The following is a 24,318-nucleotide window of genomic DNA, read 5'->3' on the forward strand; positions in this document are numbered from 1 at the left end:
AAAGGGGTTGGATTTGAAGCCCCAGTTCGACTTTAACCTAGCATGTCTTTGCGCACTGATATTGTTCTTAAGGGTGACTCACTAACCTGACTACAGTGCAACAACAAAAAAAACACAACCTCAGGTGTTTCTAAAAACCTGGTTATTGGGTTTCCTATCATGCAAAGTACCGTTTTATTGATTACTCATTGATTGAGACGGTTCGATACGAGCGTCAGATTTTCATTTCACCCTGTTACCTGAGATAAGAGCTGTGTTTGACAGGACAAAGTCTGGAGGGGTGTTTTGTTTACCTTGTTAGACAGGTAAACCAGGGTTCAGTTGGCTGACCACTCTCCCAGGTGTGTGTGTGTGTGTGTGTGTGTGTGTGTGTGTGTGTTATTCTGCTTGTCTTTGTGATAACAGTCTACACCAGAGGAAAGCAGGTAGGTAAAGAGATGAAATGAACCAAACCAAACCGATATCCATGAATTTAACATTGCATTGATTCACTCTGTATAATGCAAGACAGTCGTTCACAGCGCAGAAATGAGTTCACGCCCCCTAAGGGAAACCGTCTCAGAATAATGGAGGAACGCAACAGGGAGGGTGTTCCTGTCCTTTCTATCGACACCTTTTTTAAAGCTATATAGAAACCATGGTGCATCACCTGTCCAGCACCAAACAGCAGACCAGCAAAGGCTAGCATTTAGCGGCTAATAAGTAAATAATCCTGATATTTTTGACAGGAATTGGTGACTAAAAGCAAGCAAAGAGGGAGGGGTGGGAATGTGTAACTAAAAGACATGAAACTTCAAACGAAAGCTAACGTGGCTTCATGTCAGCCATGTAAACTTTATAAACCGGTGACATTAGTAGCTGTGTACTCGTCAGCTTGTTTTAATGTGTTTTCCCCATAAGGACTAACAAATAGATTTATGCTTCAGAAGCCACACAGCTAATCAAACACAAACTCTCCACCCCCCTCTCTTCTCCCCACAATATTCATTTCCTGTACAGTGACCATCAGCCTCCTCACATCACAGTGGCGATCAATAGACCCACGTCCAGTTCAGGTGATAACCTGGCCTGTTCGCTCACTCCCAGGCAGTGATAGCGGTGGAGCCTTAAATCAGCCAGCGTAATGAGTCACATGCAGAGACGGGAGCGACCGATGTCATCTTGCATCTCTTCATCTCCAACAGTGCAAGCCTTTATACATGCATAGATGTGTGTGTTTGTATTGCACGTGTGTGTGTGTGTGTGTGTGTAAAGCAGTGTTCGTCCTGAGGCGCTGCCTGCTGTTCGAGCCATTACCTGGAGGCTGACCTCATTTGTTGCAGCACTGCAGCCCCGGACACATGGAAGTCACATGACTAAGCCTTCCGAACTCCATATGGAACAAATGCCCGCTGACCTTATTATCACAGAATCCATTTGAGTTTAACTCTCGGAAACTCGACTTCCTCCAGTGCAGCGGCTCCTAACCTTTTTGCAGTATTTCCCTTTTTGCTACTCTGGACCCCTCGTCACAACAGATGAAATATACTTTATTGTTGTGTGTGTGTCAGAGAGTCGTGAACATCTTTACCCCCTCTTAGATTTTTTGGGGGTTTAAAGAAGTAAAACTGAATGGTGAAGGTAAATTATGAAACAATGTTCAGAGCGAAAACAGCGCAGCGTGTCTTTTTTTTAATTTTTTAAATGTGCTGTGTCTGTGTTGTTTGAGGTGAATTACGATCCTTGAGTGTGAAATTAACCAGATGCCGACATAGCAGTAAACGAGACAGGATTTTCGTATCATAAAAAGTAAACTACCAGACGTAAGCACTTCAATTACTTTGATTGACCAATGCAGTTTGCTGGATGATGCTACATTGTACTGTGTCCACGTTTTTTTTTGTTGCTTTTTCTTTGTTTCAACACAAGCATATTTGACCCTTTTCTTTTGGCTTTTGATGGCTGCTTACGTTAAAAGGTGCTAAATTTAAAATGCAGAGTATTATTATAGCAGCAAACAACTATGTATTTGGCATGTAAAGATCTAGTTGAGTAATGTCTACCTGAGCAGAGAATGACATGGCTCAGTGTTTTGTTCTGCGTGTGCATGTCAGTGCATGTGAGTCCCAGTGTGTGTGTGCACCTCTAGCTAATTGCTCTGTACTGCACTCATGCTGTCACAACCCGCCCTCCAGTTACCCCCCAGGTAAACACCGTTAGCCCCGTCAGCTCTGTTGTTAGCACCGTTAGCTTCTAGCCGCCGGGCTCAGCCGTCACCGCGTCGAGAGCTGTGTGGAGGCATTCCCTAAATCATAGATGCTCTGGATTAGGAATTCAGTACCGACTTTATTTCTAATTGCAAAGGCAAAGGGTCATTTTCGCCTTTACCAAACAGTATTTTCTGCACTCATTGTTTTCCAACATGCCACACAAGGAAACATCCAGCGCAGGCAAAGCTGTGGCTCTTTAGTGCCGACGTACCGACATGAGCCCCGCTGTCATTCCCACAGGATGTCAGTGTTTGGCTGTGTGACACATAAACACCATTCCAGGTGGAGCAATCCCATTGTACTCTCTTCATCCAGTCCAAACGCTGTGTGTGTGTGTGTGTGTGTGTGTGTGTGTGTGTGTGTGTGCGTACATCCATGGATATATCACTCACACCTGCGCCAGCGTTTCAATCAGCATGTGTGTGTTAGACTTTTTCGCTGCAGATTCACTACAGTAGTGTGCGCTACCTTTGAGTATAAGCTCAGTTGGCATATGTGTGGGAAGATGAAATATTCTTTGCACGTGGGCATGCAAATTGCATTGAATTAAATCACCTACTATGGCGAAATGTACGCACACCAATGACATTTCTATGCATGAGTGGAGGTTTATGTAACAGGCGGTACTGCAAAGGAGTTATGGCGCCGCAGCCCTTTATAGCCGTGCCAGCTTTACTGCTGATGACTGATGCACCGGCTTTAGTACTTCATTTAACATTTCAGGAACACTTGATAGAAGGTGTGTTTGCGTGTTTCTATACTGCGGAACGTGACTCCCATCCTTCTTTTTTATTGCAGGATTCAGCAGGATAAGATGATGCTGCTCTTAACCCTCCCCTGTAGTCTCACGTCTCCGTTAATGATGACCTCACTCTGCCTCAGCCCCAGCGTATGATGGGATGGGGAGCAGGGCACCGTGTCTGAGCGGAGGGTAAGTCATTGCTGAGACGCCCCCATGACTCACCCAGGGTTGACATTATTCAAGATGATAGCCAGACTTGCTGCTTGTCATGCTTTCTTTAATAGCTGGAGGGAAAAGAATAGAAAAGGAGCATATTAGTGTATTATTAATGCTCAGAGCTGATCATAGATGTATTACTGTAGGACAGATTTTAATGCAGATTCACATGGTGCAAGTTGAATGAACGTCATGTTTGTAATTTTGCACAGATCGTTTCAAATCTCATCTATGAAGCTACATTCGGATACCACATGTACTCCTCTTTATGTGTAGATTATAACGTTTTTATATGAAAAAATAATTCCGCTTTAGTTAAAAAGTCTCTTAAAGTTTAGCTTGTGCAAGTATCTGCTTTACTTATTTCTATTATTTGATCATATACTTATCATCTATACCATAACAATACAGATCAAATAATGGATCAATCCAAGAAACCAGAGATTAAATCAATGAAGAAAATGAACTCATTAATTTATAAGCATTTAAATCACAACAAAATTATGATCAAACTGTTTATAAAAATTGTAATAATTGTATTTGTGTGTCTTTACTACAAAGAGTTCCATGCTTTATTGTCTTTTCTTTCTCAGATGTTCAATTCAAGCATCTTTTTAGGAAAATAATAACTGCAAGAATATAAAATAAGAAACAAAACCAGAAGAATAAAGTTGTCAGTACTTTTCACAACCCCTGGATGGTGTTTGTTTCTCTCAACATGCAAACAAACACACCTTCACCAACAAGGCGGGGCAGCCTGTGTAAAGCCAACAGGCAAGAATAAGTCTGCAAAGTACTCGCCACATCACATCAGGTGACAACTGAAGGTGATGAGTCATCATTCAGCTCGTCTCTTCTTCTACCCGGACTGGTGACTAAGTAAGAGGCTGACGTTCAAAGAGAGCGTGTTAGCAAACGATTCCCAGTCATTTGGTGTCGTGTGTTCGGCCAACTCGTGAACTTCAAGTCAAATATTCACTCTACTTTTAACTCTGGTCTCCACCGACTCTGGAGGGAAATATCTGTCTCTTCAGCTGCTGCATGCTTCGCTATGTCGTTCACCTCACCATGCTAACATGCTCACAGTGACAGCACTGTGTCTATTCTATTAATCAACGTATTTAAGGTTGACATTTTTCTGTGAAGCACATTCAACTGAACTAATGAAAGATGCTTCGCATATAAAGTTTGATTGTTTGAATGCTAACATGCAGATGTTTAGCAGATGTGATGTTCGCCATCTTTAGCTTGTTAGCATGCTAACATCTGCTGATTGGAAACCAGACACAAGGTGCAGTTGAGGCTGAGTATCATTAGTTTTGCAGGTATTTGGCCATAAAAAGTATTTACAAAAAGAAATGTACAAATAATGCAAGCATGGATAAGAGGAATATTGTTTGTGAAAATATGTATGTACCTCTATATCTGTCACAGCACACAGAGAGAGAGAGGTCAGGTTATCTCCATTATCTCTATCCATTAGCGTTTAATAGGTTAATGTACTGTACATCCACACTTGAACTGCTGTATTTTAATCTACTGAGCACCGTTCATCATACAGGTAACCCCCCCCCCCCCTTCAGCCTCACCGTCATCATCCTCACATCAGCAGAAACCATCTCCCCTCCGCTCCTCACTATTTTGACACTAATTGCTCTTTGTCGAGATCAAACCGCCTCGCAGTGTTTTCTTTTCTCCGCTCACCCCCGAAAATTCACTCCGACGCTTGACAGTCACTGAAAGGGGCTTCACATCTCACACATCAGACAGGTATCTCGTACGATGTGATAAAAGCCAAATTTAATATTCAAACCGATTTTCCTTTTCTCCCCGACCTGCCAACCTCCACCTCCTCATGACACTTTAATCTGCCAGGTATTCAACGTTCATAACAGTGGAAAGATATAGTCTGCGCGGTTTGATGTTACTGCTGTGTTGTGCAAGACCACTGGAAAATATTCTGGAACCCAGTCTGGAAATCTAAACTTCAGAGGAACCAGGTTATGAAATGATGTCAATCATAACATTCATATAATTTCTTTTTGGTTTAAATGTTTCTGGCATCAATCAGTGAATAAATGGGAACGAACCAACATCCTATTTTCCTCATTGTAAAGAAAATCTTATCAATATGATGAATTCAGAAGATTCGTGATTAACTACAGCTTTCACTTTCAACTCTATAAGTATCTGTGTCCAATACAAACAATGTATTATTATTCATTACTTCTGTCATCTTTCATAAAGAGCTTGGAGGAGCCTCTCCGTGTTTGCAATGTTTTCAGTCCAGCGGTGCAGAGCTGATCATTAAAGCCACTGTAAAGAACTTTCACTCTGTGTTGGTTTTGGTGGTCCCCCGTGGGCTGAGCTCTGACTGCTTTTCAAAGTTGGCATCGGGATCTGGGTCGGTCCACGGTGGACTGGTCTCTGCTGGAGGCCCCTGCTGGAGCTGAAGGGGTTTCTGGTGAACTCGCTTGATTTCATTGTCCGACCCGGTCGCAGCCGGGATAACGATCATTAAGAATAACTCTATAGAAAGGGTCTCGTTTACTTAAGGTAATATAGAGGCATCGGTATTAAGTTGAGACTGTTTCATAAGCAGTTCATAGTTCCTCATAGTAACTTTAACACAGCCAGTTAGGCTTCATAGAGATGGAGGTCATGGAGGTAGAGCACTCCTACTTTCTCCAAATCTCCTCGTGTCTCCGATGTGAACTAAATGTGCTTTAGAAAAGACAATAATAAGTGTGTGTGTGTGTGTGTGTGTTTTATATGCAGCTGTGGAAATAGCAAACACTATTGACATTTTCAAAATGTCCTTTAAAGGAAGTACAAATACCAGCAATCCACCCGTTTAAAGGGCTCTTTAAATAGATGCCTCGGTAATACAGGGCTTGATTTAGTGGGCTTTGCATACAAACTAATAAAGTTTGATTCTTTCCATAAACTCTACTGTAACAGCACTTTGAATAAAACTCCCTTCAACTATAAGCGCACAAATAATTATCTATTCTGTGGCCAACATTTTTGTGAAATATGTTATGGATTTGTATGCAGTATGAACATACACTGAAGTGTACAGTATTCATGTATTCATATGGGAATCTGAGAGTTTTATTGTAATGCTCTCCCCTATGCAGAGCCTTACTTTTCTGTGTATTATTCATCACAGGTGAAATGTGTTAGATGTGATATTATTTGCTTTTTAAATGTAATTTCTTACAATTCATATGTAAAAAAAAAATAAAAAATGACTTGCCTCATTGCCTATTTCTAACGTGTAAAATGGATTTCACATGCGGTAAACTCTGATGTGCTTTATGTTTGTTGCTCTAACTGAACCGTTTTAATCTATTTTCTTTGTTTTTTGAGATCTGAGGTTCTGATGACAAACTAAATGCAGTAAAAGCAACAGGATTTGGGAACTGAATAAATAAAAAAACCAATAAACATACTTACAAAAATGCTAAAAAGAAACAGGCTCACATAAAAGTCAGTTACAGTAAAACGATCCATACCTCTGTCTTCCTCTCTCTCTCTCTTGGTTTAGTCTCATAAAAGAGCAAACACCCAGCAGCTCTTCTCCAGCTCCAGTCTTGACCCACATGAAAACATCACTGCAAGAACAACCACTTTACCTGATAATTGACCCACAACAAGGGCCGGCCGCTCACCTCTGTGCCTGCAGGACGACGCCTCCCGCCTGCTCCTCTCTGCCCACCTTGCCAGGAGCGCTGGCAACACCTAGAACAGGGGAAGTGCATAAAGGATTAAATTATGAATGGAGATCCAGCGAGGCAGAAGGAAATGGTTGTGATAATGGCATGACAGCATATTTAATTTGCAGATAATTGCACTGTGGGGGCTTTTAAGGGGCTCGTCTCACACTGGCATTTTTAATGAAATGGGCAAATCATGGCTGTTGTCACCTTACAGCCTCTAAAGAAGCTGGATGTAGATTAAAAAGAGCAACATGACGAAAGAAAAGTGACTGAATGGACTGCGTCTGAAATTTTAATGGTCAATAGACAACGTCATTTGAAAATGGGAACCAGGCTTTTGCACTGCGACTGTGACACGAGAGCATCCTGACTTCAGTATTATTATGAGAGATAACGTTTTAATTATTATCTGCTTTCATATGTTAGCAAAAATATAGAGTATTTGCAGGAACCACTGAGACACATACCTTTAACCCCAAATCTCTAGATACATAAGACTTGTATGCTTAGAAATCTTTAATCTTGACACACAAACACGTGAGAAAGTCAAAGGTAATATTTGTGTGCAGGCTGGTATGTGTTGCAAAAAAATGTGTGGACTCTGGACTGAAAGTGGACAAAACATTTGACTTTGACACGTTTGATTTGCACGTTCGTGGTGCCTTCTTATTTGATTAAGGAATTATTGAGACATGAGCATAAATACGGTGTAAGGAAACATGTGGTTAAAGGGCCGGTGCGCAGCATTTAGCAAGAATGTAATATAACATTTACGCCGATGATTTCATTTGTGCATAATCAAGAAATTAAGAAATGTGTTTTTGTAGCGTAGATGTATATCTCTACATAGTGAGCGGGTCCTCTCGCCGCCATGTTTCTACAGTAGCCCAGAACGGACAAACCAAACACTGGCTCTTTCACGTTTTTTTTTTAGGTTACCTGAAGGCCAGGTAACCTAAAAAAAAAACACAACGCTCTTGTGAAACTGCTAATGTGATCCACAGACCGCCAGCCGGCATCAGACATCAGCGGCTATGGTGAGGAGCTCTAAGCGAGGCGAATGGCGGCGTCTCACGTTAACTCAGTCTTGGAAAGGGAGGAGTGAGCGGAGAGGTTTTCAGTTGCTAGATATAAGTCCTACACACTGTTCCTTTAAGGCAGATTGTCCCCCTCATGTGTATTATTATTCTAATACTGTTAGCCCGAAAGCTACTCTAACAGAGGTTAGGGTAGTGTTTGACTTGTAGTAGCGCAGCTAACCTGTTGGAGGCGCTTTACAGAGAGGAGCCACTAATCACCGCTCACCTTTGACTTTGATCGTCTGTGAAGACTGCAGTGAAAGAGATGATGCTGTCCAGCTGATGTACCTAGATGCGCTGGATATCCTAAAATATCATCAGCTGTACTTTGTAATGCAATACATGACAAACGTGCTGCCAGTGAGCCCTGAAAATAGACGTAACATAATCAACCTCACTCAAGGATGAAACTGAACTCTCCTCCACCTTCTGCTTCAGTTGTCCTGCAGACGTTTGTAATCTCTTCTGCCTCTGGTCAGCTGATCACTTCTCTTCATGTGAACACACAAGTCAAGAGAAACGCTAGACGGTTCGTCGGAGTTGAAAACGACTTGAGGTTGGAGATTTCCATTTTTTTTTACTTTTTCTTTTGCAGATTAATGAGGTAATTCATGTAAATGGTTTGGTTTCTCATTAGCATTTTGTAATGAGGTGAGCAACCCACTTCACTGAGTGCCCTCTTCTTCTTCTTCTTCTTCGTGCCTCGGCATCAGCATGCTACACTGGCGTTTACAGGCAAATTAATACAAAGAGACAGCCGTGACCTCCTGGAAAAGGGATGTAGTACTGCTGAGTGTGTGTTTATGGAGAGAGAGAGAGAGAGAGAGAGAGAGAGAGAGAGAGAGAGAGAGAGAGAGAGAGAGAGAGAGAGAGAGAGAGAGAGAGAGAGACGGTGCTGTGCCTACCAGCTGTTTCATTCAGCCATCTGTGGTGTCAGATGTTTGTGAGGATGCTGGAAGTTCCTCACCGTGGTGTGACGAACAAAAGTGCACATATTGAGCATTATTTGGCATTCATATGAACGTGTGCGCTCACACATTCATTTTTCCCTTTCTTTGTGTCAATTCAGCTAAATTTAATCTATTTCAACTCAGTTCAGTTCAGTTGGTGCTTTCTTGGCGTGAAATTACATAAGTGCCACAGCAGAGGGTGACAAAATTAATTAGCATAGAACAATACCAATTTAAAAACACATCATAACATCGTGCGTCAACCTGTATTGATCTTGAAGCAGATTTTGAATAATATAAAATGTACAGTGGGGAAACCTTTCAAATGCAGTGAGACTATAGGAAGGATGTCCTACTATGTAAATATGATCCAGTATGATTAAACCAGAGCATACTTTTATTTAAAGGCTTAAAATCAAGTCAAGTCTCATGTCTTTATAAGCAAATTCAAAGCTAATTGAAAGTCTTCCATGTCTCTTAATGCTGACCATGAAAAGATGCTATATTTCAGAATTTGCCTTTTCAAAGCTTTGTTTTGTTTTCAAGCAGCCATCTGCTCCAATTATTCAGGATGCAGGGATCACATTTCATATATGTGACGATTGAAATATAGTTTTTAAGTTAAAAAGGTGTTCAATACGGACTTCAGAGCATATCTATTGCCTCTATGCTGCTCTCGACATGGCAACAGCTGAGCCGGTGGCCAGCAGCTAACAGCGCAAACAACGGAAGCGGTGCTAACAGAGCTAACAGAGCTAACAGAGCTAACAGAGCTAACAGAGCTAACAGAGCTAACAGAGCTAACAGAGCTAACCTGAGGGGGAACTGGAGGCTGGGCGTGACGCTTACAATACGACAATATCAGCAGTAACCACCACCGTATGAGTGCAGAGCAGAGCAGAGCGCCGTGAGCTAACCAGTGGGACACAGAGAGACTCACATGCACTAACATGCTAGCACAGCCGGCCCGGCTACGTAAACAAAGCACAGACACGTACCTCTTATAGTATTTTAAGGTTCTTCAGTGCAGTAAATATATGAAATATGTTGCCATGCTTTAGTTTGAATTGTTCTGGTGATTGTACCAGTTCAGGCTTCAAGTCCTAATCAAGTCTAAAGTCCACATTTGTGTGACTTAATTCTGATTTGAGTCAAAGTCTCATACAGCTTTGCCAGAGTGTTAAAAGAATACTATGATACATCAAAATATAATAATGTATTTTAGGATGGAAGTTCACTCTTAAGCGTTCAGTAAGAGTCTAGAGCGGCTCTGTGAGGGCACAGCTGTGCTTTGAGCTAAATGCTAACTACAGCAGGCAAACATGATAATAGTGACAATGCTAACATGCAGCTTTAATGGTCACCATCTTAGACAATAATGACATTTGTTTATTAGCACCAAACACAAAGTACAGCTGAGGCTGATGGGAATGCCACTCGTTTTGCAGGTGTTTGGTCCAAAGTTTTGACGTGATGACGGTGCTGCCTGAAAAGTCAGATGATCACCAAAGTTGTTTCAACTCGTTCTGAGGGGAGCAATCCATCCAGTAGTTATTAGATATTTCACTTGAAACCACAAATGTGAACCATGTGGTGGGGTCACCAAAGTCGGTAGCATTTGTCGTCAGAGAACTATAAACATCTGTACAGTGTTTTGTATCGAGTTATCAATAGGTGTTGTATTTCACAGTGGTGTTTAAGGAACATTTAGGGAATCTCCAAAGTCATGAGGATTTTATCCTTTGAATTTATCCCATGAATGTCGGCACTAAAGTTCACAGCGATTCATCTAGTTGTTGTTGAGATATTTCAGTCTGGACCTAAGTACGATAACAAGTGGTGGCGTATTAGAGGTCCTTCCCTCCTCTGCCCATCTACACACCTGCTCTGAATCAGCCTCGTTACTCCTTCCTCGCTCCCCCAGAGTTTTTCCCCAGCCAATCGGCTCGCTGCCTGCTCTTCTGCCTGATCACCTCATTCGCCTCACCTGAGCTTCTCCGCCCATCTCTCCACCTGCACTTCACCTCCTCGTCACATTAGTTTGTGTTTAGGTCCAGGGTTTTCACTTCAGTCTGTGGGCCCTTTTTCCCCCCACAGGACAAAGAACCAATCTGCAGTCATTCAAGGAACAAATGACTTCAATTAGCAGGAACCATGATACTTGGACGAGAAGCAATGTGACATGCATAGAAGGGAATAATAAATAAAATCAATATGGATTTGGACAATTCTTAACATACTAAACATATTATAAATATGCTTTCCTCAAAGCTCCCAGACTCCAGTCAGTACAACGGTCATTTTACTTTGCTGATCGTCGGAAACACACTTCATTCAAACTGCACAGAAACACAATAAAACCCTTCAAAAACCATCTTTGTTATTCTTTCCACTGTTCTAACAATCACCAACTCTGGTTAGAGAGTTTGAAAGAGAGACCGAACAAATAACAGATATAATAACAGAAGAAACTGCCGTTAAAAATCCTCACTATATACCAACCCTACCTGTGACACACCAGGAAAAAAAGCAGAAAGCCAGTGCAATAAAAAAGGAAGCCACCTATTTTTAGCGTGTTTTCCTGCATACATGTACGCACTGATCTTCTAAAAAGGGTTATTTGTTGGATCTTTGGTGTTGTTCTCTTATAGTCAGTGTGGCCTTTCCTGCATAACCTTGAATTCAAAAGTCATTTCTTCACATTTCTGCATTTGAGTCCACCTGCTCCTCTCTTCTTGACAGTCCAATGATGTAGCGTTCCCCACAGCTGCTGCATGTGATGTCACACATGTACACCAGTTTTCCCATCCAGACAGGTTATAGTCTTTAATTTATCTTCATCTGGGTCTAACCCCCCCCCCCCCACGCACTCAACGGATTCAGTGACTGGACAGCAGAGGATTACGTTTTACTGGCATGTGTACGAATGTGAAGCAGGGCGATTGTCAGCAAACTGCCAGGATAAATACAAGTGAAGAAATTAATTAATAAAATTCTGTGTTGCCGCTCAGTTGGCCTCCGTCTCATCTTGTCGAAAAGGACTCCATAAAGCAAGCTGTTTGCCTTCAGCTGAACGCCCAGATGATCACAGCGACTGCCAGGAGGACGCCGTAAAGAGTTACAGAGCTGTTGTCTGAACAGAACAGAACAGCAGAGCAGAAAGCTGGCGAGATCCTTCCATGTACCTGTCAGCCTGAAATGATGGCTGACTTCCTGTGGGCTGGAGAAACACTAATAGTCTCCAGCTGGACAGAGAGAAATCTTCACCGTGCGTGTGTGTGTGTGTGTGTGTGTGTGTGTGTGTGTGTGTGTGTGTGTGTGTGTGTGTGTGTGTGTGTGTGTGTGTGTGTGTGTGTGTGTGTGTGTGTGTGTGTGTGTGTGTGTGTGTGTGTGTGTGTGTGTGTGTTTTCTCCTAACTGCAGGAAACTTTACACCTCCGTGAGGTCAGAGGATGACTTAAACATATGTGAATTTCTGTGTTCACCTGGCGCGGTACTTTTCCCAGCAGAAGAAAAGATTTGAGGGTTGAGGATCAAACCGGAGGGGCCTTCATGAGCACTGCTGAGGGATTTCTCTCCTCCCTGTCAGGTAGACAATACTAATTTTGCTGCATTACAAAAAAATCCCTGGCAACAATGTCTGCTGCCATCGTGGAGCTACATGTGATATGTTCAGATAATGGACAGATAAACACTTTGTAGCAGCCAGGCCAGAGCTGGTGAGAATCCTGAAGAGTTTGCGTTGATATGGGACTAAAAAGATGCAACTCTCAACAAATACGTCAGTAAAAGTACGACTGCAGCAGGTTAGTCCGGCTGAGCCATGCCGTCAACACAACTGTATAACAATATAAGGCCGATATCTGAAAGTACACACAGGAACACAAGAGTGAAAGTGAACTCCAAACCACAGAGATTCAGGTAGAGGCTGCAAAAGAGATCTTGTATTATCAGCATGTTTTAAGCAGAATGCATGTAACTTGTTCATTATGTAATTTCTATTGCCTTTAAGAATCCACATTTTAATGTAATTATGTAGGCTGCAACACTGCACAACTCTCAGGATCTTTAACCAAACATGCACCCGTCTGTGACTACGAGCACACAAAGCTAAGGGACACAGCATTTAGAAATAATCACATCTAAACTGACAAAGTTCAGGTTGTAATTGTACTTCTGTACACAGTATACCTGTACTTCTGTAAGGACAGGTATACTGTGTGCTTCAGGGCTGTTTTGTGTTCCCGTCTTCCAGGGGACATCAAATTTATCAAGCAGAAATAACACCATAAAACAGAAATCATTTTCATTTCTATTGGGCTGAAGATTTTCTCAAGAAAATAAAAGAATATTGAAGAGGTAGGATTGAGTGCATGCTGTAAACGCTGAGTGCAGGTTGTTAGTTTTATACGAGCTAATCCGCGCTCACCTGCGTTCACGCTGACCTCACTGCTGTGGCATCTTAATCTCCCGGTCAGAGAGCAGAACGCTCACTGTGGACCATAAAGGACACTTCTTTTTTTTGTCTTCTAACCAAACTTCCTCTCATTATAGTTCTACTTTGTCTGGTTTGTTATTTCATTAAATGTGTACTGTGCGCTCACTAACGGTCCATATAGTGCTGTGTGGGTGTAAAACTGTCCAAAGACAGATTTGAAAAGCACAAACATGAATCTTTTCTTTGTTCTTGGAGACTATGGTGATCTCCTGGAGGAACTGAAGTTGGGTCCAACACAACAGCTTGATATTTGTATTCTGTGTCCTTTGACATCATTTATTTAATTTTTTTCAAAATTGTATCTACTAAAGCAAAAACTTTCTCTTTTGATCCCGTCATATAAGATGCATAGGAACTTAGAAAATTAAGTTTCTGTACGTTTCGAGAGATGCATTTCAGTCGCAGTTTGAAAGCAATTGAAACGCTTTAAAACATCATGTTTTGGCTTGAAATGACAAATTGAAACGAAACGCTTCGAAACTAAGTTTAGGCAACAAAACAACTTGTTTCACATGGGACACGGAGATCTGTCTCCTGGGTGAGATACCTGTGCTTTGTGAACATTTCACCATCCTGACATCCCACTAGCATGGATACCTCTGCAGACTCATTTGAAATGTATTTTTGATACGTCAAAAACCAAAACGTAATTCACGACAAAATACGAAATATAATTCACAATGCAGTTTCTCTGTACGGGATTGACATTTTTGGGAGACAGTGCTGTTCTCCACTCAGGCTGTCGTATCTAAAATCGCAGCTCAGATGCTTTTGATCTCGCTGCAGTTTCTCTCTGGAGAGTCTCTAACATGCATCCCAGAGTTTCCTTCACACATCAGTTAATAAACGAGTCTTTGCATTCATTTGAAAATGGGTGGTGGATCGGTATTTTTGGGGTTCACACATGATCATGCATCTTTATTTGGGATTTTAATTCTCTCCCAAATGTCTGAATCTCTTTGTTCCCGTGCAACAACGGATTCAACCGCGTTCTGATCCACTCAAACAGAGGGAATGAAACCATGTTGAACTCATTACCAAACCTGCGCGCTCTCGGCTGTATTCCTCAGCCTCATGCAGGTAAGAGCTGAAGTCAAACCGCAGCGCATACTTGAGATATCTGGCTGGAGGAATGTGTGTGTGTGTGTGTGTGTGTGTGTGTGTGTGTGTGTGTGCACGCCATGCTGCTTTCAATCCAGAGGTGTGTTTTCAAGGTCTCCAGGCTGCATGGAGGTCCCTGCCCCAGGCCTGTGACACATTAAAGCCACATGTCTCTGTTTTTCTTTCCTACAGGCATGTCATACCTGCAGCTCTCACACACGCACACACACACACACACACACACACACACACACACACACACACACACACACACACCGCCGCCATAAGGTTGAAAACCACGTGACTCCACACTGGCGATTGTCAGGATTTTACTCGACGTGAAGGATTCATTGGTTCACAGTGGTTTTAGAAACATTTATGGCCCAAATGAAACCTTTTTTGAAACGTGTATGATGACTCAGAAGAGGTGAGGTAACCAGTAATGGATGGAAAAAATGAGTGGATACTCTCATCGCATTACGCGTATTTATTGAGGAACACACCATGAAATACCTGGCAACCTGGACATCCACGGATGGGAACAAACTAACTTTAAAAGCTTATTCCAGAGTTTTATCAGTTTGTATTTATGACGATTTTTTTGACGCAGCACTCACGGCCTTCAAGCAAGACACAGTTCCTCTGGAACTAGATACTTTAAAAGGCCTTTACACACAGTGTTTTCTGTTATATTTTGTTGTTTTTGTCATGAGTACTTTTTAATTCTCCTCTGCCTGCGTGAATCTATTCAAACCTTTCGTGAAAAAAAGTTTTGCATTTGCCGTTCATCGGGATGAAATGTTTTGATGCAAAAATATTCGCTGGTGAGTATTTTTCATTTCCTTGTAATTTATTCATCACTTCCCCAGAGTGTAAAGTCCTTTTAAAGCAGCATCAACTGATTTTCTTTTGGCCACTTGGGGGCAGCAGAAACACACACGACGACTTCTACCTTGATCAAGGCAGCCTTGTTGGCAAAGTTGACGATATGGACGTCTTGCAGATACGGAGCAACTTTGTCAATCATTTGCATGTGTGTTTATGCTCAACTGATGAATTGTTTCACTCCCCTTTTAGCTCTGTTTTGGTGTCCACCAGCTATTATAGGGGAGACATCTGTCTCTTTACAGCCGCTAAATGCTTCTCTGTGTTCACCAGATGAAGTCTGACTGTGTCCGTCTGCTGACAGAGCTGTTTCACTGAAAACATGACCTCTTTTATATATACTTCCTACTGTCATTTGATCTATTGCTAATATGAAAGTATTGATTATAGCCTCTTTAACCCGACGTGTATATATTCGCTGCTGATATAGAAAACAAAAAAATCAAATGTCTTCAAAAGCAGCTTTGCATAACATCACTTGCAGCTTGTAGATGTGGCCTTCCATTCACCATATGCAAAATGCATTATTTTAAAATTAAATTCAAGGACGATTCAATGCTTTTTACTTGCAATTTTTCTTTGTGTGACGCAAACATCGACATGTAGGGTGATTCATAACAAAATGATTCGACTGTCAGAGCTGGAAAACACAAACGTGGATGTCAGTGTAACAATGTATTGCAACACTAAAGCCCTTCATAAATATTACCTCACTTAAAAATCCACCGATTGCCTAAAACGAGCACCTGATTAAGTGGTCACGCGGCATGTTGAAGGCGTATGTGTCTCTTCAGATTGATGAGATGAGATCAATGTGCTCACATGGAAAATCACTAAAGCACCACTGGTTTATAAAACAAGGTGGCATGAATAAGAGCCAATCTTTATCAGCAGAGTACAGTTTCATATGTTCACGCACGATCGTACGAACGTGATACGATCTCTGTACGCACCGTGAGAGTTGGACAGGAAGGGGTTGGGTTTCATGCTTCCTGCGCTGGATTCCCCAGGCTGCTGGCTGATGTCTTGATGTTGAACCGTGCCCTGCTTCCTGCAGCTCCCAGGTGAGTGTGTGTGTGTGTGTGTCTGCAAACTTTATTTTTACTGGGAAACCTGAAATCTCTTATTTTCACCTCCTTTCCAGAAGTTGTTTTGTTCATACCTCTACCTCCCTCTCTCTCTCACACACACACACACACACACACACACACACACACACACACACACACACACACACACACACACACACACACACACACACACACACACACACACACACACACACACACACACACACGTATAATCATGTGGTTCAACACAAACAAACATCCATCAATTGCAAGTACAGAAAAAAGGACAATCATTAATTTCAAGTAATAGCTGAATAACTGCAGTGGGACATTAGGAAATTAAAAAGAGGAATCTTTAGGCTTATTCAAGCATGTAAATACACATTGCAGGATGCATTCATGTGTAACTCTTCAGGTTGTGTAAGATCATTCAAGTTTAGCAAAAGTTATATGAATATAATGGATGTTTATCTTAAAGTAGACGAGCATCAAAGACAAAAACCTGTGGAAAAATATGTAAAATAGTACATTTAAATTCAGAGTTAAAGTGCTGTGCCAGCGATTTTGAATGAGTAAATGACTTCACATCACATAGATTTCTGTCTGTCGGCCTACAGCTTAAAAATACGTGGAGGCTTGAAATATCCTGAAAATGTTTCAGGCAATCTTTATTCTTTTTAAAGCATTTTAATTCAGAACCACACAGAACAATAATGCAACCAAGCCAAAGATAAAAGTATGCATTGTTTTTAAGTTTTATGCACATTGGTTTTCATATCTACTGCAATGGAAACCTTTTGTTTGTGTGGAAAACCCTCACACAGCCTCAGACTGAACGCGTGCTGCACAAAGATTTGGGCCTGGAGCTGCAGTTCGTCTTGAAGTTTTCGCTCTAAAACTTCCTTTGTCTCAGTTTCTCTCAGTCCCAACTGTAAACCGTCCCACCTGTCGTTCCCGTACAGCCTCCTTCTCTTTTTCGCTCCGTTTCTTCAACGCGGTCCAGTGTTAATGCTGCTGAGGCGGAGTCGTCCGTCTTTACGACGCGCTGGTTACGATGCCTCGGGGCGCACCGTCTCCGTGTTGATCCTCTCCTCAAAAACAGACCTGCAGACCTGCTTGGCAGAGCACAATGTTTAATGGCAGTGCAGCACGAAAACCTGCGAACACAACAGCGTGCAGAGTTGCATCAAAAAGAAGGAGTGTTGGTGTAAAAAGGGGGACTTGGGAATGAATGTAAGATGCCTGCAGCAAACTACTTGGCAGGATGTGTCGGCTGGAACTAAACTTTTTATTCAGCGTTTCAGTCGATGACTCGCATGGGAAGAAACTAAACATTTGACGGTAACCGTGTCGATGTTCAGTTTAGCAGCTTCAGGCTTTAACGTTTGGGAGAATCGACTTGCTGGAGCTGAGAGCAGCATGACCGCAATTCAATATTATGTTTTTTTAATTGGAAATAAGGAAATTATGCCCCCCTTGAGTAAAGACAGTAATTATAGAAGTATTATAAGAAGTGTCTGTCCATTAGAGGTAATTTACTGTAAACACCGTTTGGTTTCAAGACCAAAATTGTTACTTCAACTGTCCCCACTACTACTAGTACTAGTATAAATACTACTACAACTGCTTTTACATACCGCTGTCATTATTGCTACTGTGGTTGCGGCAGCACTAGCTATTTTTACTTATTATTAATGCTTCTACCAGTAGTATAACTACTGCTTTGGCTAGTACTGCTATCACTACCTCCACTACTTGCATTAATAACACAAACACAATACAGAGCAGAATCAATCAATACAATCTGTTTTCCTCTATTCAGTTTTGTGGAAAATGTACAAAAGAATCTCAGGTAGAGTTTTGTTGGATTCGCACGACGAAAAAACAACAACAACAACAACAACAACAACCTCTGCAGCAACGGAGGAATTGTCCTGCCTCTGAATACCTCACTCAGCTAAATATAGCCGGGAGATGCATGTCTGTCAGCCTCCCCCTCCCTCCCCCTTCACCGTCCCCTCAAGCCCTTATCTTAATTATTTCCAGACCTTTAAAACACACACACACACACACACACACACACACACACACACACACACACACACACACACACACACACACACAGCTGATAAAAAAAATACCAGGGTTGTGTTTACAGGCCTTCCTGCTGATGTTAAAGTCAGGAGAGGGCGTGACTGTCTGTCTCTGTGTGTGTGTGTGTGTGTGTGTGTGTGTGTGTGTGTGTGTGTGTGTGTGTGTGTGTGTGTGTGTGTGTGTGTGTGTGTGTGTGTGTGTGTGTGTGTCTGTGTTCTCTGTGTTCTCTGTAATCTGATATGCATGGGCATTTGTTTCATTGCATATGTGTGTAGTGTACATACCATTGAGGAATAAAAGGTGAAGCAAAATTCCCTCTCATGGTTATCCCTCATTGCGTTTCATTTTATAATCACAACGTATGGATTCATTAGGTTTTCCCGTCAACTTGGTCAGTTTAGGAATTCTGGTTTCATTTTGATCAATTTCTTCTCAAAAATGACTTAGCATAAATGACAATAAGTGTGCATTGATTTTTTTTTTTTAAATCCATGCATTAGTCATTAGTCAAACACTGGCACCTACATTACCCACAATGCAACGGGAGCGCTGACAGTTCCTGCTAGTTGGAGCTAATGTAAATTAGAGCAGCGATAAAGAGTGGGCTTCAGGGCTCGTCATTAAGCTTCAGTGAAAGCTTGAACAAGCTGTGTGCACATATTTACTTATCTTTCAGCAAGGCAAGAGGAAGTAGAAGGGGGAGGTGCCTCTTAAAGGTTAACACGGACTTAACGTTCTTCGTGACAGATTACACAACTCACAGGTATTTAAAACAGCAGCACGTTTTGCAAAATCGTTAACTGTGATTTAGCAAAAACATGGTCAGGAATGTTAAAACTTTCAGACATATTAGATGTGCTAAAGGGTTATGGTTTTTATTCCATCCTGCCGGCACAATGTTAATAACTAGTCCTGGATGTGTTGTGTAGAGTTATCTTTAGCGTAGCACATAGCACATAGCAAGCTAACATGCTAACATCAGTCTTTCTGGTCATTTCAGTCATTAAATATCAACTCAATTCAAATTCATGAATTGGTTATATTTGACTTCCCGGAAACGAAAGGAGGTCCGATCCACGGTACCTGCTGGTCACGGGGTTTAAATTGACAAACAGGAAGTGGGAGCTTCCAATGGGATTTACAGTAGAGGGGACTCAGACTGTACCATGTTGAGTAGAGTGCAGGGGTCACTGTTTTTGGAAAATAGTCTTTTAGAGTACCGCAAACAACTTATATCTTTAATATTTATTTTTTAGGAGAGTTATAGTAGTTACTTAGACAATGTTCTGTTGTTTTTACATTGGAACGTTATTTTATTGTCTTAATTGATTCCACCAAAACCAGCTTGATCTGCTTGTTGGTGTTAAACACACCACACACTTCGCTCCATGTGTCCTCCTTCCATCACTCAGCCAATCCTCTCATTCAGTATTCTACATTTTGTTCAGAAGGTTTCTAACCAGAGAGTGTGTGGAGGTGAACGTGTGTGTGTGTGTGTGTGTGTTAGAGATTCGATTACGGCTGACCACCCCCCCGCCCCCCCAAGTGTAGAGACCTCTGAGCAGTGAGGGGTGAGATCCACTTACCAAACCAGACTCTCCCAAACACCTGAGGAAACCTTCGAGCTCGCTCACTGATGATGCTACCGAGCAGAGTAACGACTGCTGCCGGCTCCACGCCTCGTGTCTGCAAGGAGGACAAAATCAGCCTTTTACCAAAGTACCTCCTGGCAGCAGGGGCGCATACTCAGGAACCCAATTTCATGTAATTGTCTACTCGTGTTTTTCTGAGTACCTGACGATTTTTTTTTTCTTTCAAATTCACAAAAATGCATTTGAATAGCTATCATCAGCCCCACTCATAGCTGTGTGTGTCTTCAAGTCAAAGCAATAACGTTGGATGAAACTTTAATGATCTCAGTGGGGAAATTGGGTTGCAGCAGCAACAGCAGCAGCAGCAAAGAATGAAATGACACCGAAAACGCAAAATTCGAGGTTTTATAAACATAAAATGACAAAAAGAATTATGATAATTGGCTTTTAAGGAACCGTCGCCTCTGATAATGTTGGCAGGAAACACTGCAGGCTTATTATCTTTCCTACTCAGATGTGTCATGTTGAGACAAATTCCCTTAAAGCAGATATCCACCCATTTATAATTCATTATTTGATTCAGCTAATTAGCTGTGCTTTTCACAAAACTCTGTAAATGTCAAACACATTGAAATAATTGCTACGTCTCTGTCATAGTAAATGAACACATGAGGGGTCCTGGATCCTGAAAAATGAAATGGGAGTTTTTATTTTATTTTAACAAAGCTCAGTAATGGATGGAGGGGAAAAAAAGCTGAAATCAATTTCACTTAACAAATCTATATAATGTTGTACTGTCGACAAAAAGAAAGCAAATGAGCTAGTAACTGATTTTTAAGCTCTGAGCCAGCTTGATTGTGCAAAAGGGAAACTTTAAATCATTAGATAGTCTGTCGCTCTGGACCTCCTGCAGGTCTGGAAATCAGACACGTTATTAAAATCACATCATTTAGAGAAGAAACTGGGATTTACAACACAAGATAGATTTTCTTTGCTGCCTTTCATTGTTTTTATCCTTCACCTAAATTTGTTCAAGAACACAAAATCCCACAACTGACGCGTGAATAGCTTACTTTATCTCCAAGCTGTAAAAGCGACTCAAGCGTCATTGGCATCGTCGCCCCGTACGATCACGTAATATAATGAGACCGTTTTCCTCTTGACACCTCCTCATCTGTCTGTCCTTCATTGATAAATGAAGGAGCGCTGTGCTCCCTCTCTTTCTCACTCCTGTCTCTTAGCGTTCACAAGCGCTTAAAATGAGGTTCATTTGAGGCTTCTCTATATTTTACACACACACACACACACACACACACACACACACACACTGGTAAAAAAAAAAAATGATACCGTTTTTTTCCTGAGCTGATGATGGAAGAGCCATCTCGCTTCCTTGTCATCTCTGTTGAGAGTCACTAATACTTTAGTTTTTTATGAGTATTTTATTCTGCTGGTACCGTATTTAAGCAATAGCTCACGACAGGCCGTGCTATCCTGTGATTATATCACAGCTACACGAGGGCCGTTGTTCGGCTCTGCAGTTTCTGCAAAATATTCTTTAATTTGTCCAAATTCTGCTCATTTTGGCAGGTGGACTTTAAGAGTCTAACATCCGTGAAAACATGTTCTTCTATCTCTACGATTCAAAAGTAAATATGTAGGAACAATCCATATAACGAACAGAAAGTGAGTCTTTGAATCACTGCAAACATTTTCAAAGTGAAGTGAATTTTCAGTGTAAACATCAGGAAACGTAACAAGGCAGATTTTCTTTTTATTTGAAAGTAAATTGGTTCCTTCACCACAGAAACTGCTCCCTTGAGAACACGATGGCTCCGTGACTCGCTATAACAATGCTAACATGCTAATGTTTAGCAGGCATAATGTTTACTGTGTTCATTATCTTGGTTTAGCTACATAGAACTAAAGACAAAGTGCAGCAGAGGCCGGTGGGAACGGCGTTACTTTTTACAGTATTTGGTTACAAAGTAAAGTATTGGACTAATTTAAATTTTGACTTTGACTCTTTGTATTCTGCAAATGCAGAAAAGACTCGTCCGATCGACCTCCGAGTCACGATCCACTCCTTCACTCTGTAATTTTCCACAGCAGCAGTTTCTGCCACGGTGAAAGTGATCACTTCCTGCAGACTCGCGTCCTTAATTCTCCTGTTGCGCGGCAGTATATAGGGCCAAGAGGGATGTGGAGTTCACACCTGCACTGTGCTGTCACCATGGTAACCTGGATTAAAAAAAAAGTGAAAAATAAGATGAGTCAGCAAAAATCAAATTCAGTTTTAGAAATATTTCTATTGTGTATTTTGGTTCCCTATTACTATAATGTTTTTTTGAAAGTATGAAATGAGTCACGTTAGAGTGCTTCTTTGCTTGAGTAGTTTTGAAGATGAGAAATCTTAATTTAGGTTTGTTTGTTTGAGTCACGCTGGAGATGTGTCATCCCTCAAAACTGGACGGTTGCCATCATTGATGTTGTGTTCAAGCTCAACCTGCTCCACTATGGCCCCCCCGTGAGGCTGGGCAAAGTATTACATCATTAGGAGAACGATTTTTACACCTGAGGGCTGAAGATGTCACATGACATATAAACCCAACAGCGGACAGCTATAAAAGAAAATCCTGACTTTAAAACAAATAAAGCTCTCACCTGCTGAAAGGCAGGACGTTTGATGGAAAGCTGGTTTTGTGGACGTTCCTCACATCCAAACATCAGAGACAGAGAAAACTGAAAAGTTGCATCGCAGTGTTTTTGCATCCATAAATCTACACAGCATTAGCCCATATGACTCAGAAAACTAACTATAGACACTTCCATGCAGCTCTGACTCGTGGAGCTCTTGTGCAGGACATCGATGTTCCTGAGTGAACCTCTGAGGCTCTCACTGGGATCTGAATAAACCACCGAACCCGCGGGAACGAACAAGCGGTGTCTATGCGTTTGACAGAAACATGGGAGTCTTTGATCTGTTTTTTTCAAACGCCTGGTTCTTCGTCTGCATCTTGGCGAAGGCCCGAGGAGCGCTGCCAAACACGCGGGCCACTGAACCGCCAGGGGATTTGAATAAATGTTTCTGGAATCACCGCTTCCCCTGTGTCCCTGTTAAATGAATTAAGAGGAGACGATACGGTAAGCTCTGCTTGTTTTCAATGTGTGATGCGGGGAAACAGAAAACGAGGCCCAGAGATAGAAAAGGGTCAGAAGTGCTCTTGTAAATAAAAAGGCAATTAATTCATTAGAAGTTGCTCAAGTTCGACAAAGCAAAAGTTGCAGATGACACCATTGAAGACACTATAGTCAGGTATTCTATATTTTCTTATCAAGGACTTGGGGTTTCTCTTACAGGCTGATTCCAGTATATATTTTTTTAGAAACGTTGTGCTGCTATACTTTCCAGTGAATTGATTCATTGGATTCCAGATGCTGGAAACCGAAGGGGTTCTTTAAAGCAGCTCGAAATGCTGCAGATAAGCAGGCTGACGTGTGATGCATTATTGAGCAAAGTGCGAGAGATTCTTCTTGCGTTCCAGATGAAAGACCTCGTGCCTCTCAAGAGTCACAGCTGTCTGAATTTAAAGCACCGTGGGGTGTGTGTTTTCAAATCACCCTGTCGCTTCTTTTGATGCCAACACGACCCACGCAGCGGTTTTTCGCTGATTCATAACATAATCACAAATACGGGATGGATGGAAACATTCACGACAATGTGTCCCTGTCTTATACAATCACCAGAATGAATACATGAATCTGCACCAGATGGGAGCCGAGATTCTGGCTCCCGTCCGCTCTCGTCTTTGGCCTGCTTTCATGCTAATTACACCGTGTAGACTGCATGTGTTCAGCCTAATAACACACAGCGGTGACACGGCAGCCTGGTGATTTTCACTGGTTTAAACATAGCTCTGCTCCTCTGTTTTCTACTCCGCACTACATGTACATGCAGATTAGTGCCGTGCTTACAGTGACAGTAAGAACGGAGACGCTGGTATAGGTCACCAAACAGTGAGGGTGAGAAATTACATACAAACCGTTTGGTCATTATACTTTAAGCAAGGCAACATTTGATAAAGTCTATACAACACACATAGTGAGAGGAAGCTCATGTT

The 24,318-nt window shown here is 41.8% G+C and overlaps 1 long non-coding RNA gene across 2 annotated transcripts; it reads left to right on the plus strand.

Moving 5' to 3' along the window:
• The first annotated feature begins 334 nt into the window (after nucleotides 1-334).
• Nucleotides 335-6,831, plus strand: LOC137890631 (uncharacterized). 2 transcript variants are annotated; one of them, XR_011105301.1, is made up of 3 exons: nucleotides 335-425; nucleotides 3,048-3,180; nucleotides 6,758-6,831. It is a non-coding gene; the product is annotated as an uncharacterized lncRNA (long non-coding RNA). The 2 variants fall into 2 exon arrangements; XR_011105302.1 differs by lacking the exon at nucleotides 6,758-6,831 and adding an exon at nucleotides 3,801-6,448.
• Nucleotides 6,832-24,318: the final 17,487 nt, after the last annotated feature.

The sequence above is a fragment of the Cebidichthys violaceus genome, unplaced genomic scaffold (genome assembly GCF_023349555.1).
Source record: "Cebidichthys violaceus isolate CVI_PGR_0920_01 unplaced genomic scaffold, fCebVio1.0.p SCAF_67, whole genome shotgun sequence".
NCBI classification, from domain to species: domain Eukaryota; kingdom Metazoa; phylum Chordata; class Actinopteri; order Perciformes; family Stichaeidae; genus Cebidichthys; species Cebidichthys violaceus.